At 48.2% G+C, this 13,722-nt stretch overlaps 1 protein-coding gene across 2 annotated transcripts in view; it reads left to right on the forward strand.

Annotated features, from left to right (window-relative positions):
• Positions 1-731: 731 nt before the first annotated feature.
• Positions 732-13,722, forward strand: part of MAPK4 (mitogen-activated protein kinase 4) — a 121,404-nt gene continuing 108,413 nt past the window's right edge. Inside the window, exon 1 of one of the 2 annotated variants that reach the window (XM_059707320.1) lies at positions 732-863. The gene's annotated coding sequence lies outside the window, so the exon portion shown is untranslated. Of the gene's footprint in view, positions 864-921; positions 1,050-13,722 lie in introns of those variants that run through there. The other variant, XM_059707321.1, reaches the window with a different exon arrangement.

Consider the following 13,722-nt stretch of genomic DNA (forward strand, 5'->3'; position numbering starts at 1 on the left):
CCCGGCCCGGGCTCCTGTACTCTGCACCCCCTCGACCCTCCGCCCGGTTCCGCCTCAGGCGCACGCAGGTCTCCCCGCTCCCCCACGCCCCCACCCCTCGGCGCCGGGCACGGGCTTGGTTCCCAGCCCGGCCCCTTGTCCCCGCCAGCTCCTGGTCTCCGCGAGCCCCCGCCCGGCCACTGCAGCAGCGCAGTGCTGACCGAGCGCGGGGAGGCGGGTTCCACCGCGGCGAGGAGGACCCCGCTCCCCACCCCCCTCCCTCCGGGGCTGAGCCGAGGGGCTCTCCTTCCCGGGGCGCGGGGGGGCAGAGGGGCCGCTGAGGCGGCAGAGGTCTCCGAGATCGTGCGCCCCGCGGGAAGGCCAGGCTGCCGGGTCAGGAGCTCCCCGGAAAACGCGGGCGCCGGCCGCGCAGGTGAGGCTGATCCGAGGGGCCGGGCCGGGTCGGGGAAGGCCCGTCCACCCGCGCAGCTCCGCCCGGGATCGCGAAGCCGAGCCGCCCCGAGGCTGTGGGCAGGGGGAGCGGAGCGCATGGGAAAGCGGCTGCCCAGGGCCGGACACCCCTCGCCCCGGGCACCCCTCGCCTGCCGCCGCCGCCGCAGCAGGTGGGGGCCCGGCGGGCCAGGGGCGGGGCCGGCTCGGGGCGGAGCGGGTGGCCGGGATCTGATCGCGGCGGGAGCGGTGGGGAGAGGCGGGGAAGGGGCGGGGGACGGGCGCCGGCGGGGGCTGGAGCCCGAGCAGCGCCGGAGCGGGAGCGGGAGCGGCGAGCCGGGCTGTCCGGGTGCCCGGGAGCTCGCCGCGCACCGGGGCTGGGACCGCAGACAAAGGCGCCGCTCGCCGGCCGCCGCGCTCCGGGGCTCCGCGTGGTAAGTGGCTCCCTCCGCCTCCTTCCTCCCCGGCCGCCTCCTCGGGAGTTCTGCCGGCTCCGGGGAAGCCGGGGAGGAAGCGAGAAGCGAGACCTCCCGCTGTCTGCCACCCTCTCCTCTCCCTGAAAAACACACCAACAACCCCAGCGAAAAGCAGGCAAACCCGAGCGCAGCGATTCCCCAGCGGTGCGTGTCCCCAGGACCGCCGGCCGCCTCGGTGACCCCTCGCCCTGCGGACCGCGCGTCACCCCGTGTGGTCCCCGGGATGGGAAGGTGGTTTGGATGGGAAGGGGGCCGCTGGGCTCCTGGGGCGACAGCTTAGCGGAGGAGAAGGTGGGGACGAGATGCCGCGAGGGGACCCCACCTTGGGAGCAGTTCGGTGCGTTTTGGGGCCGCCGAGGGGCAGTTCGCCCTGCGAGTTCGGATTTGGGTCTCGGTTGTGGGGTCCGCCCCGTCCTCTCCAACCTCCTCCCATCTCGTGAAAGGGTTAATGCAGCGCCTCCCAAACCCCACCCGAGGGACACCCCAACTCTGCCCCTCGGGGGCCCAGGGCGGGGCCGCGGGCGTGGGGAGGAGGGAGCCGCCGCTGTCCCGGGCTGCCATTCTGAGCGGAGGCTGCGGGGAGGGCGGGTGGCCGCCCGCCGAGGACGGGGTTTGACATCACCGCGGGGTCCCGGCTGGCTTCCCCGGCCTCTGCCCGCGGCTCTCCAGCGGAAAAGCCTTAGGAAGCCCGGCTGGCTTTGGCTTTTGTTCTGCCCGCAACTCTCTGGAATCCCGGGAGAAGCCAGGGAGGGGGCTGCCCCGGGGGAGAGTGGGGGGTGGGGGCCCGTGGCGGGAGCCCCAGGTGCGCCCCGAAATGACAACGGGAGGCGGTGACTACTTCCCTCCCGGGTGGGGAATGGATCCGGATAGGAAATCGCTGCGGGGCTCGACCCGGGGTGTGTGGCTCGCGGGGAGCCGGGTGTCCACCGCGCGGCGCCCTGTCACGCGCCTCTCCAGGACTCTCGAAAGCGCCAGCTCCAGACGCGCATTTCCATTCATGGATGCGCCTGGGGTGTGCTTAATGTCACCTCTGCCCGCTCTCTAAGGAGCGAGTGTCTGCTACAGTCCTATTTAACAGGCATTTACAGAGGGCCTACTGTGTGCAAGGGCATCTTAATTTAAAAGATATTGATGGAGCACCTACTATGTGCCAAGTAGATGTGTTACAAACTTCTCAATTTAAACGATATTTCGAGTACTTACTATGTTCAGGATAGCTTCTATTAGGTTAATAGATGTTTACTGAGCACCTACTGAGTACAGGCTTTTGTTTGTTTTGTTTTCTGAAGGGTTGCCCAGTGTACTTTGGGGAGGGCGGGGAGAGGGGGGAGATCTGGAGACAAGGGTGAGAGAATAGTTTCTGGCCCCTAGGGTCTTCAATCCCTTTAGTGGTTGCATGTTAACCTTTTGGGCTGCGTATGCGGTGTAGGAAGAGCTTCTGCTATAAAGCTGGAGTTTGTCAGAGGGAGCAGGGCAGAATAAGGAAAGGCCTACCCTTTCCAATTCAGTTTCCTTCCATTGAAAAAAAGAAGGCAGACCCTTTGTGCAAAGCACTGTGCTAGTATTGCAGGGAATCGAGGTTAATAAGGCAAAGCTCTGCTACTCAAAGGGATGGAGCATCTGGTGGGGACAGAAAGACACAGGACAATCAACTAAATCAGGAGGGGGAGGCGGAAGAACCCCAGCTGCAAACTGGTGGCAGCAGTTGGGGTAAAAGTATTTTAAAAATCTCATTGTTGAAATGACTGGGGACCTAGAGGCAAAATGAAGTGGTCTGAGGGTTCTTCCTGCTAAGAAATTTGATGACTCTATTACTCTAATAATCTTGTGATGTTGACACATACTGGAATATCCAGATTGGCAAGAGAACTGTGGGTCCTTAGTCTATTGGCAAATACTTGAGTACTTATATTGTTACTAGAGGTCCGGTGCATGAAATTCATGCACTGGGTGTGTGTGGGGGGGATCCCTCAGCCCAGCCTGCACCCTCTTGCAGTCCGGGACCCCTTGGGGGATGCCCACCTGATGGCTTAGGCCCGATCACCCTGGGCCTAAGAGGCAGTCAGACATCCCTCTCACAGTCCGGGACTCTCACAGTCTGGGACCCCTTGCTCCTTACTGCCCACCTGCAGCAGAGGTGGGAGAGGCCAACTTCTGGCTGAGCGGTGCTCCCCCTGTGGGAGTGCACTGACCACCAGGGAGCAGCTCCTGCATTGAGTGTCAGCCTCCTGGTGGTCAGTGCACATCATAGCGACTGGTCATTCCAATGGTTGTTCCGTCAGTCGTTCTGCTGTTCGGTCGATTTGCATGTTAGGGTTTTATTATATTGGTCATACATGCTGTTATCAGGGGCATATAGTCCAAGACAGTGGTTCTCAACCTTCCTAATGCCGCGACCCTTTAATACAGTTCCGACTCCCAACCATAAAATTATTTTTGTTACTACTTCATAACTGTAATTTTGCTATTGTTATGAATTGTAATGTAAATATCTGATATGCAGGATGTATTTTCATTGTTACACATTGTACATAATTAAAGCACAGTGATTAATCACAAAAACAATATGTAATTATATATGTGTTTTCTGATGGTCTTAGGCGACCCCTGTGAAAGGGTCGTTCGACCCCCAAAGGGGTTACCACCCACAGGTTGGCGACCCAGAGACATGGTCTTTTTCCTAAAGGACCTAACAGACTGTACAACTTACATGAAAAATCAGGGGCAGCCGAGCCAGTGTGGCTCAGTAGTTGAACTTTGACCTATGAACCGGGAGGTCATGGTTCAATTCCCCATCTGGGCATATGCCTAGGTTGCCCAGTAGGGGGTGTGCAGGAGGCAGCTGATCAATAATTCTCTCTCATTAATGTTTCTATCTCTCTCCCTCTCCCTTCCTCTCTGAAATCAATAAAAATATATATTTTTAAAAATCAGGGGCAAATTCCTATTAGAATTTAATGTCAGAAAAAACATTTCTGTCCTCATGGAATTGTGGCTTTCCTTTTATCAGAGCTTAAGAACATTCTATATGTCTAGTGTGTTTATCTTTTTAACCTTGGCCTCCAACAATTCCTGGTAAATGCTTTATCCTAGCTTCTTGGTACAATGATCTTTTTCTTCCAAAATTATTTCTGATCTCCCATTTAAATTCTTTTAAAACTACATACTACTTTTTGTTATGAACTTAAAAACCGCCCCCCTCCCCACATCTTTTCTGGCAGTTGGCCCCTTATGAAAGAGACATAGGAAATAAGGCAGACACTAGATGAATGACTTGGAGGCCCTTTACTTATAAAAAGAGGGAGAAAAAAATAACAGAGGCCAAAACCAGGCATGTGCAGAGAAAACATGAACTAGTCTTGCAAGATGGACTAGGATTCAGCTTACCTCCCATTGGGGGAGTGGTATAAGCAGAGGCGAAGGAGGAAACAGACCATCTGTATGTAGAGTGCTTCATCTGGGACAGTTGCCATTCATTCAACAAAGAGGCCCTGCCTGAGCATCTTACTGTGCCCATGACTTTTTTAGGTGTCAGGTGGGGGGTTCATCCAGCAGTTTGGGGTTCACTGTGATCCCCACAGCTGGCAAGGACCCTCATCTCCTGTTCCAGCTGCAATGGTAGAACTGCATCCCTACCATTCTTTCGAGCATCCTTGGGCTGTGTGTGTTTTCACCTTAGTGGAACGCGATTTTAACTTCCTTGAAGGACAAGAATGTGACTCGTTCCCCCATCCTTCCTTGTCTGCAGGCTCAGGTGTAGTCTGTGGAGTAGGGACATTTGTTTCAGAACCCTGTATGGCCCATTTCTTCACCCTTTCCCTGCCTCATCAGGGCCTGTCCTCTCTTCCTCTCCACCACTGCAGCTCTTCAGAGCTGTTCACTATATGAAAACTCAGGGGGAAAACAGTCTGTTATCAGTCACTTCCTCTTGAATATGATTGTAGGTCACTGTTGTCTTTCCCCGGGGGGCGGGGGGGCGGGAGGGGGGCTGGGGTGAGGGGTGTCTTTGCAGTTTAGGCCTCATTATGGAATGAAAGACTTCGTTCACCAGGAGAGGATTTAAGCATGGGCACGTGGGTGTAGGAGGTAATTGGGAGGCAAAGTGCCTTTCCTGGTGCTCCTGAAATTATGCTACCGCCTCCTCATGGAGCCGCTCTTGGCAAGGTCCTTGCGGTCCCATGACCCATAAAAGTGTGGAGCTGGCGTTGCTTTTGAACATGATGGAGGGTTGATGTGAGATAGCAGCTCTGCATGAGCTACCTGTTAACTTGGGCTTCTACTCTTTAATCGTTTTCCAGCCAGAATTCTAGCAGTTTTACCTACATGCGCCCATTATTTTAAGGCAGGGATTCTCAACATGGGCTCTTGGATGCTGTGCGCTGGATATGCTCTGTCACAGGGAGCTGTCCTGGGTGTTGTAGAATGTTCTGCAGCATCCCCAACCTCTACCCACTAGAGGCCAGGAGCACCCGCATGCCCCCTCCCTGAGTTGTATCAACCCAAACTGTGTCCAGTTATTGCCCCCTGGGGAGCAAAATCACTGCTGATCGAGAACCACTGTTCTCAGGGGTGTTGTTATGATGCCTTATGCTGTATAACTATTCCCAGATTTCTGGGAGAGGTCGTATTTAATGTAACTTGGTTCTTTTTATTAAAGTTGACTTAGCAAATGTGTAGTTAATATTGTAGAACTTTCCATATGAATAATTTCCCAAATGAGAATAAACATCTTTTTTTTTTTTTAGGCCACATGTTCTAATCTGGTCATCATATTAAGTCAATCTATTGAGGCAAAAAAAAAAAAAAATCTCAAATTCTTTTCCTTAGCATGTGGCTGATTTATATATCAGAGGTGCCCACAGGGTCACCTCTGCCCACTGTGTGGGCAGTAGGAGTGAGGGAAGTGGCAGGGGAGGGCCCAGTGCTGGCAGGATGCTGTGTAACTTGAGGGATCCTCTTTAAATAAAAGACAAAATGACCAGGTGTGGGGCTCCTCCCAGGCCCAGAAGAGTCCTGTGCAAGAAAGAGGCTCTGAGCTGTCTGTTTTTCTTAGCTTCGACTAAAGCTGCCCCTCGAAAAGCACTCGAGGAGGGGTGGGGCAGGTGTGGCTGCAGGAATAGTAAAGTAGGAAGAAGAAAGTAGGGACGTTCTTCTAGCAGGAGCTAAGAGAAGCTTCTCAAAGACTTAATTAGAAAACATGGATCGCAATAGACTTGTTAAATACGGGGTAGCCTGTACTTCTGTGAATATCTGCCCTCAAAAGTAGGAATTTCCAAATCTTCAGCAACCCCAGGTCTGTGTCAGCATCAGCAGCATCTTTGTGGGATGGAATGAGGAGCAGGGTTAGCTCAAGTTCTCCAAGGGCAGCCGTGAGTTCCACTAGTGGACAGAAGTAACTGCATGCGCACTGTAGGCGAGGCTGGCCTCGTGCCCAAGCTATTGCTTCAGAAGGTGAATGGAACTCTTTATTCAGGTCACTATAATGGTATTTGAAAAGTTTCCAATGAGATTTCATTGATTCAAATTTCTATTTTGGAAGACCCAAGCTGAGCATGAGATTTTTCCTTGAATTGAAACAGGCCAGATAGGAAGTACCTTTGGGGTGAGAGTGGAGATGGGCAAGTAATACCAGTTCTTAAACATTTAAAATAATAAAACTTTAAAAAAACACCCTATTTATCAGACTTTTATTTTTTAAAAATATATTTTATTGATTTTTTACAGAGAGGAAGGGAGAGGGATAGAGAGTTAGAAACATCGATGAGAGAGAAACATCGATCAGCTGCCTCCTGCACACCCCCCACTGGGGCTGTGCCCACAACCAAGTTACATGCCCTTGACCAGAATCGAACCCGGGACCCTTCAGTCCGCAGGCAGACGCTCCATCCACTAGGCCAAACCAGCTTGGGCTGTCAGACTTTTAATTCATTCACAGTCTTTTCCCTTCATCTAAATTGACCTGTCTTCAACGGAGAGAAAGTCTATGCTTATGCTTATTCTAAATGTGCCTGGCTGTACAGGAGACTGATCTGTCACTATGGCAATGTGTAGATTGAACAAAACGAAAAGACTCTCTGCAAGAAGATTTGCTATAGGCAGGATTTTTTTTTTTAAAAAAAGCTAGTTTTCTTTTTCTTATGTATATGTATTTTTATTGATTTCAGAGAGGAAGGGGGGAGAGAGTGAGAGAAACATCAATGATGAGAGAGAATCATTGACTGACTGCCTCCTGCATGCCCCCCACTGGGGATCAAGCCCACAACCCAGACATGTGCCCTGACCGGGAATCGAACCGTGACCTCCTGGTTCATAGGTCGACACTCAACCACTGAACCATGCTGGCTGGACTCTGTTTAGGTGTTTTTCTTTTTTAAAAAAATGATCTGCTTGTAGAAAACCCATTAAAAAACAAACAATAAACTTTTGCTCTCATGGATATTTTATGAAGAGTTTCAGAACTCTAACATTTCAGGTGCTATGTTTCAGGGTGGCCTTTTTTTGTTCGTAGTAGTGGAGCTGCCATTCCGTTCCCAGGCAAGGTGGATGGATAGGGAGCACTGGCCCTTGGTATCAGCCAACATGACAGGGAGCGCTTAGTCAGTACTTCACAGCTCGGAAAGTGGTGCTGTTTTACTGTTTCCATTGACATATGAGGACAGTGATGCACAGAAAGGTAAAATCACCAGAGTCACATACACTTTTAGAAGGATCCTGGTCACCAGTTCCAAGGTGATTCTTGGACAGCAGCTGGATGTCCTATGATTCAACTCAGTTCTGGTTCTATTCCCCCAGAGAGAACATCAGTTTCCACAGGTAAAGGGCTCAGTCCCACAAGACGGCAGGCCCTCTGCGTCAGATGCCAATCCCAAGCCCAGGCTGTCGCCGACTGGCTGTAAATCAGAGGTTCCTACAACCTCCTCTGTGGGTTCAATTCATTGGCTAGAATGGCTCACAGAACCCAGGAAGCCCATTTATTCACCAGATCACTGGTTTATTACAAAGAATACTAAATGGTACACATCAACAGCCAGATGATGAGATAGTCCTTAACAAAGGAGCTTTTGTCCTTGTAGAGTTTGGGGCCTGGCATGTGAAAGGGTTCTGGTTCCCCAACCTGGAAGCTCCTTGAACCCCCTTTTTGGGGGGGTGCTTCATTACATAGGCATGATTAATGAACTCATTGGCCCTTGGTGACTGAGTTTAACCTCCAGCTCCTCTCCCCTCCTTAGAAGTCAGGAGGTGGGACTGAAAGTTCCATATCCCTCTGTTTATATTTGCTTATTGATTTGAGAGAGAGAAAGAAGGGGGTAGGGAGGGAGGAAGGGAGAGGAAGAGAGAGAGAGAGAGAGAGAGAGAGAGAGAGAGAGAGAGAGAGAGAGAGAGAGAGAGAACATCATTTCAAAAGAGAACATTGATTGGTTGTCGTACCTGCCCCAACTGGGGATTGAACCCACAACCTAGATATACCCTGACCAGGAATCAAAACTACAACCTTTTGGTATACTGGACAATGCTGTAACCAACTGAGCCACACCAGCCAGGGCTGTTCAACTTATTTTAATTTTACAATATTGCACACATAGAAAAGACTATACAACTTTGTACACCTATTGCTAGAAATAGAAATCCTCCAGTTAGGTTTTAATAACTGTCCTTAAAGGCACAAACCTGTCCCTCCACTTCCAGGTAGTTCTAGATTGTGACTTATCCCTTTGGAATAAATGAAAAATTGATAAACAACTTAATTTTGAAGAAGGAAATTTTTTATTCTCCCAGAATATGTGATTATTTTTGGAGGCAGAATTACTAGAAAGCCCCACCAGCCACAAGAACTTATAAACCATGATTTTTGAAAGCTCTTCAGCCTGAAACAAAGTAAATAAATATCTCCAGCGTGATTCACTTCATGTGTCAGCAAAATCCTTTCTTAGGAACTTTGGCTCTTATGCTGATTTTTCTAAAGAACAATTGTTTTGAGGTCAAGGCCATTTTTATATTTCTACTGGCAAATTTTCCATTTATTTGAATTTGATGTGTTTTTGTTTTCAGCCTTTTTGGGACCATTTTGTCTGCTAATGAGATATATTATGCTGTGATTTTGGTAAAAGGTGAGAGCGACCGGGAGTTCAGATGAAGTTAACTGAACAAATTCCTTTCCTTGTCATAGAGACCAGCACATTGCCTTCAGGACGTGGTGGCAAGGATGTTTTTGTTTGTTTTTATCAGCTCTGCAAAACTTTTTAGAGGACAGCTCGTTCAACAGAAAAAAAAAAAAGGGACAGAAAAGTTCAGAAATCTGATATGATATTTGTAAGAGGAGAATGAAGGAGATGGTTGCATAAAGCACTTAGGAAGAGGAGGTGAGAAATATATTACAATGGAGTAACTACAGGGAACTGCTTTCAGCTTTCCAGATTGGAGGAGGGGAAATGAAAATGTTTTGACCAATTATTATGGGGTTCCACTATCCGCTTTATGGGACTCAAAGAGGGCTTTAATAACCCACCCGTCTGCTATGTAGTAAAGCCAGTGAAATCTGTGCCACCCAAGTGACAAAGAGCCCGTTAGGGCATTCAGAGTAAGGAGAGAGACAATCATTTTACACTGTGAGTGAGAATATGTCTGGTTACTAGTTCTGGGCATGTTGGGACCTAAATAACTGTTCATTTTTTCTATTCTTTACCATTTTCTTGAGCTGAATGGAGACTAGAGACAAAAAAAAGACATAGATCCTTATTTTGTGGGGTCTCTGAATGAAGGGGGATGGGGAGCATGAGTCCAACATGAAAATGCTCTTAGTTTATTAAAGTATTTTAGTTAAAAGGCTTAAGTCTTGTTTCCAAATTTTTGTGCACGTTTTCATTCTTCAGATTTATTGAATTTGTAAATCCTGAGGACCCCACCCCCCCGTTTTTATGAGCAGTCTTTGAAAGTGAACCGGAAATGCATTTATGCAACAAGACGCAGTAAAAATCCTTTGGCTTCTCTCTTCACTTTATTCAGAAGCAGATCCCCAGGACCGAAGGTTTCTCTTATTTAACCATCACACAATACAGTGTTTTGCTCTACACTCCTGAATTCAGGGTTTGGTTTCCATATATATTAAATAACCTCTTATTTTCCGTTCCACCTTTCCTTTTGGTGAGAAATAATAAGAGCATTATTACAATTATCACCACGAGAAGCAATGTCAGATTTCAGTAATCTGAAACGATGTTGCCTTAAGCTGAGATTATTTGAAATAAGATCTTTCCTCTCCAGTAACGGATACCTGGAAAAGGAGATGTAAGGCTGTAGACACAGGAGCACATATGCACATACAGTTATCATTATGGGGTAATCATAAGCTTTTTTCCCCCTGTAAGGACACACGATATTGTTAGTAGTGGTAAAGGAAGAAGTAGCAGGTTATTGGGGTGAGGGAAAGGATTTTTATTTTATACCTTGGAATATTATTTCATTAAAAAAAATAAGCACATATTTTTATTTAATAAGTAATTAAGGAGAAAAATTTAAAAAGTAGGAAAAAAAGAGAGAAAAGAGCATGTGAGATCCTGAAGCTCTGACCTTAACCTCTGGATGCCTTCCTCAATGGAAATTCTGGTTTTTATAAATCATCAGATCAAAATCTACAGGAACACGTGTTTAGCATACGTTGTGTATATCCCCCAGGGTTTTATGTGACTTATATCATGCAGCAGGCCAGTGTCTTCTCTGAGCCGCCCAGTGGCACTGTCCGGGATGTTGGGTCAGTATTAGATGAGTCCCATTTTACGGGTGTGGGTGGGATACTTAAGCCTGAAGAAGATGAGTGGCTTGTCTAAGATGATATAGTCACTACCTGGGATGGTCAGAACTAGAATCCAAGTTTGATTCCAAGTTTGCTTCTTTTAATCCTGATGGAGAGAAATGTACTATTTATCCTGGACACTCTTTTTTCAATACCCCAAGCTGCCTCCTCTCTGGTTTCATGCCATAGCATCTACTTCATTGTCTCTTAGATCATGGTTAGCTGTGTAATTGTTTCCCTCATTAATTTTATCAGCATTGGCTGTCTCTCTCTTCTTTTTTTGTATCCTCACTGTGTCTAGTACATCATGGCGCATGTATTAGTTACTTCATCTTTGTTTTATGAAACTGGAGACTCAAGATACTTTCTCCTAAATAATTATCCATTTTTAGGAAAACAAACTAATAAACTTAGCCATTTCCACAAGACGAATGTCATTGCCCACAAGAGAATTAGAACCACATGATGTTTGAGCTGGAAGAAAATCATCTTTGCGAGTATTTATTCTCTTGGTTTATAAACGAGGAACCCAAAGATCAAATAACTTGCTCAAGATCACACAGGCAATTAGGGTTGGTGCCCAGAGCCCAGTTTTCTTAACTTCCAGCCCAGCCCTCCTCCTGCTGCAATAATCATTACAGAGAACAATTCTGTTGGTCATCAAACTTATAGATGAATGGCCAATGCTGGCAGAAAGTAGGTCACACGGAATTAAAACTCCAGCGGTAAGAGAAGAAGAGGTATTGAGCTTATTTCTCCAAGTTTTAATGAATGATTTTTTAGGTAGTACCTCTTTTTAAAGCAAACTTGCTATATAAATGTCAGCATTTCTACAAAAGGATTGATGGTAGGAATCTTTTTGCTGCCAAGGGCCATTTGGGTATTTATAACGGCATTCATGGGCCATCCACAATTATCACCTTAAAAATTAGCCTGCTATATTTGGCCAAACATTTCATTACCTCCCTCCTAATGCCTTCACAGGGCCTGCAGGCCGGTTGTTCCCCACACCTGCTTCAGATGAGAAATATTTCAACCATGTACTTTTGTTATGGAGTAAAATTATTTTCACTTGTTGGGCAAATCAAGGTGCATAGCATCAAAGTTGTGAAATGAGAAATTAATAGTGTGTTCTCTCTGCTGGCTTCTTAAAATGGGAGCCACATCTGTCCCGCTATCCTCCCCTTCAGCAGGGAGTGGAGAACCCTCCAATTCCTAAATTCATCCCTGGGCACCTGAGTGCCCCCAAACCACTTCCAGTTTTCAAACATGATGAGAAGGGCCCCGAAAGATAGTTCTGTCTGAGGCCACCCAAAAAAAGCAACAGAGCCTGGCTGGTGTGGCTCAGTGGTTGAGCATTGACCCATGTACCAGGAGGTCATGGTTGATTCCTGGTCAGGGCACATGCCTGGATTGCAGGCTCAATCCTCAGTAGGGGGCGTGCAGGAGGCAGCCGATCAATGAGTCTCTCTCATCGTTGATGTTTCTAGCTCTCTCTCTTCCTCTCTCTGAAATAAATTTTAAAAACACATTTAAAAAAGAGCAGAAGAAATTTCAAAGAGGGGGACCGTTTCCAAAGTGTGGGACAGTGGAGTCCTGGGTAGGATTCATTAAGAGAGGAGGCAGAGTGCAGTGTCCTGAAATAAGTACCTTTTGGACCAACCCCTGCTGGATCCATAGCGTCCTGGAAGGCACTGGCTCCACTGGGCATGGCTGTAAAGCCCACTGTGATAAGGATGGCTCTCCGGTTCATTTTGGTGTAACAGGGGTGTAAGATGGGCGCCGTAGGACAGCTGCGGTACGATAGTAGGAGCCTCCCCTGCAGCTCGGCCTCGTGCTGCACTTTCCAAACCTCTCTGCACACTGGCATCATCCAGGGACCCTTCACAAAACACTGATGTCTGTGCCCAGCCTACCGCCCCAGAGCTGGTTGGTCTGGGAGATGTTCTGGGCTTTGGAATTTTTAGAGATGATTCTGAAGTGCAGGCGAGTTTGGAAACGAATGGTTTATGGAGTGGTTCTTTGGCTGTATTAGAATCACCTGGAGATTATATACATATATAGGTATGTGTGAATAGATACCTGTATGTATATATGTATGCGCACATGCATGTGTATATGTATACATATGCACATACACACATGCATACATATGTGCACCACACACTCACACATGCATATGTACACCACATGTATGCAGTCCTAGAAACTGATCTGTGTCATTTGGGACAGGGTCCAGACATCAATGTTATTTAAAACCATGGTTCCCCCAAATTGGCTGCACATTGGAATCATCTGGAAATTTCAAATAATACTAATGCCTGGGTCCCACTCCAGGAATTCTGGTTTAATTAGTTTAGGATCTGGTCTGGGCATCAGAATTTTTTCAAAGCTCTTTATGTGATTCCAATATGCAGCCAAGGTTGCAATCCAGGAGGCAAGCGAGTGAAACCTGACTTACCTTGCACATAGTAGGTGCTCAATAACAATTAAGTATGAAATGAAAGATAGATGGGAGGGCTTATTAGAAATGTCAGTGGTGAAAAGCTGTACGTTCCTGGTTCCTTGGGCACCTCCGTGTGCCTGAGCACGTCATGCTGTGATTTGGGGTGGGGTGCGCATCGCCTTAGTGTAGCTCCCAGCGGGACTTTCTGTGGACCTGACTGCCAAGAGCTTCCCCATTGCTCTGTTCCCCATTGTTCCTACCTGTGGCAGGAGAGGCAGATCTGCCTGTCACAGTTCTGATGTTTGCAACATAGTTCTTTGGAGAAAAGAAACCAGACACCTGCTTCTGTAAGACCTAGGTGACGGAGTTAGCCCGAGGTGAACTCTGTCCAGGGCAGCAAGCCTCTGCCAGGGTCAGTGAGAACTCCCTGGAGTGGAGCTCGCGTTGCCTAGCTTCCTTTGTTCCCTAGGTGATTCTTGTTGATTCCAAGGGGTACTGGGAGGGGAGCATTTCTGCATCTGGCCAGTGAAGGCAGCTGCCTTCAGCCATGAAGGGGCCTGCCAGCCTGGAGAAGGGGAAAC

Source organism: Myotis daubentonii, chromosome 8, assembly GCF_963259705.1.
Source record: "Myotis daubentonii chromosome 8, mMyoDau2.1, whole genome shotgun sequence".
In the NCBI taxonomy this organism is placed as follows: domain Eukaryota; kingdom Metazoa; phylum Chordata; class Mammalia; order Chiroptera; family Vespertilionidae; genus Myotis; species Myotis daubentonii.